Below are 2,879 nucleotides of genomic sequence, written 5' to 3' on the forward strand. Positions count from 1 at the left end.
AGGTGACGGCTAGTGGCGTTCTGTTATTTTCTTTGTTGGGCCTGTCCTGTAGTAGGTGACTTGTGGGTACTCTTCTGGCTCTGTCAATCTGTTTCTTCACTTCAGCAGGTGAGTACTGTAGTTGTAAGAACGCTTGATAGAGATCTTGTTACAGTAATGTTATAGGGTATAATTTCATGTATATAGATATGAGGCTGAAAATATATCCTCATGGCTTAAAGCAAGCCCAGACAAAATCTCTCCAGAAGCAGAGGAGCAATTCACGCCTCATCAGGGTGTTGGGAACTTTAAGGGAATTTTTACGAGCAGAGCAGCCCCTGATATTAAGAGAAAGTTACAAAAAAAGGAGGATTTAATGGGTATGACCATGGCACAAATTTTAGAAACTGCAAACCGAGCTTATAGTCTGAGAGAGACAGAGAAGGAGAGAAAGCAAGTGAAATTGATGGTAACAGCGGTACAGGCCGGCACTAAGAGAAGTGGCCGGGGAGGAAGGGGCCGTGGACGCGACCGTCCGGGCCTGCAGGAGAGACGACTGGGTCGCAACCAGTGTGCCCTGTGTCAACAGGAGGGACACTGGAAAAATGAGTGCCCAAAGAGGAAAGAAAAGGGAGGTGCCCCTATGATGGCGATGGTGGAGCAGGAATAGGGGTGTCAGGGGAGACGGACCACCCTACCCCCGGAACCCCGAGTAAAGATGCGGGTGGGAAGCTCAGAAATAGATTTTTTAGTGGACTCTGGAGCGGCCCGAACTGCCGTAAAGCAGCCTCTTCAGTTGCCAGTAGCAGATTCCCTTACCGTGGTGGGAGCCACAGGCAGGGACACCAAGTGCCCAGTGTATGCCCCAGCGGAATGTGCTTTGGGAGACAGGACTATATCCCACAAGCTGGTATACCTCCCTGAGTGTCCAACACCTCTGCTGGGACGGGATCTACTTTGTCGCCTCGGTGCCACCCTGCATTTTACTGAGGACGAAATAACCCTTACCTTACCCCCTGAGAATGCCTGGATCATGACCCTTGCAGTTGAGCCCTCAGCCATGCAAGCCCCAGAATGGAGTCCGTGGGAAGACCAGGTGTACCCCCTCGTGTGGGCATCAGGGATTCCAGGAAAGGCCACCCACCAGACCCCTATTACTATTCAGCTCATACCAGGGAAAGGCCCAGTGCAAGTAAAACAGTATCCAATCAAGAGGGAAGCCAGAGAAGGTTTACAGGAAACTATAGATCAATTCCTAATGTATGGTATTCTCCGGGAATGTCAAATACTTGTGGTAATTTATGATTTGCAGTTTGGCAATTTGATATCTTTCCTTTCAAAATAGGACATTACCCCATAAAACTCAAAGGAAGATAGTCTTAGAAAATGATGCATTTTCTATGATGAAATGGCTAAATAAGTATTTCACTATTTGTACCTGATCAACAACCAATGCATCATCCTGTCATCCTTGTGGCTGTGAGACTCAAACATTTAAACAAGAGGGTCTCGCCTAAAATTCTGTATGTTGTGCTAAGTCCACAATCAGTGGAAAAACCAAGATGCCACACAGCAGGTATTTACAGAGCCATTTAGATTAGAAAAAAAAATATTTCCACTTGGGAAATTCCTTCAACATTATTGGCAGGGACGCCTTCAGCAAAATGTTGCTATTTGCTTTTAAGAGGCTTTTTAAGCACAAGTTGAACTGTAGCTGATGGTACTTGGTTCATGCTTAAAAATTATCTACTTCAGTTTTGATTTAATACTGATCAGAACTGATGATAGTTTGGTTCTTTTATTTAAAAAAAAAAACCTATGATCTTTAAAGAAAACTTGATAGTAGACTATAGACACTTTAGAAGAAAACAAGCTTATGCAAAAACTGTAGACCCCTTAAATCTGAACTTGCAACATGTGAAGTACAAACAACAACATGCTGGTTAGGCAATATTACAAAGGGAAACAGACACAAAATATTAATGAATTCAAATATTAGCAGCAAAAGGGTTTCCTCACAAATTAAATTAAGTAGGAAAGCCTCAAGCTACAATTTCACAGGTGATCTGTGAAGCAAAATAAGATGGAAGCATAAATAAGAGGAGCAGAAAGGGTGTTTCTGCAGATTGACAGGAATGACTGGAGCTGCTCCAGTTGAAGCTTTTCTTTGTTAATAGCTGTGAAAAATGAAATGGAAACACAACATCTGTCATGCAACTTACTGTGCTAGAAATCCATGGCAGGTATTATAATATTTCTGGTTTCATGATCAGAGAGATGCCTGTGGTTCAAAATGAATATTAACAAGATCCATGCCTTCTGGCTGACCTTATCAGCTGACATCTTTCTGCCCCAAATTGTTGAAGAAAAATGAAATCTTAGTAAACTCTGACTGTTTGCTTAAGAAGGTCAGTTATAAGGAATCTCTGAAATATTCTGCAAGTGTTGAGCAATGGGTAATGCATGAGTTCACTAAGGGCCCCCCGCGCCCACACTTTAATAAACAATAAGTTTAGCTGTCACTCTATTGAAATGCAAAAAAAAAAAAAAAAAAAAAAACATTTCCCCCTCAAAGGCTCTCCTGGTGTGGAAGCTACATTTTATTTATTTATTAAATCTGTTGCCAACAGTATCTCATTGGACTTTAAACATATTCTTAACACTGCAGAAGTTATGGCACAAATGCCAACTCCACAGGTGTTTGTCAAGCTGAATTGAGAGATTTATGGAAACTATTACATCTGCATATTAATGATTCATCTCACCGTGCAAAATAAACCCTCGAAAGTTTGAGTAGATTATGTTGGCCCAATACAAATAAAAGGCATCATTCCTTACTGTCTACATCTGCTGGAACACACCTACTCAGGAGGTTCTGCTTATTCCCATCTCAATCACCA

This window comes from Eretmochelys imbricata, chromosome 1 (assembly GCF_965152235.1).
Source record: "Eretmochelys imbricata isolate rEreImb1 chromosome 1, rEreImb1.hap1, whole genome shotgun sequence".
Taxonomy (NCBI): Eukaryota; Metazoa; Chordata; order Testudines; family Cheloniidae; genus Eretmochelys; species Eretmochelys imbricata.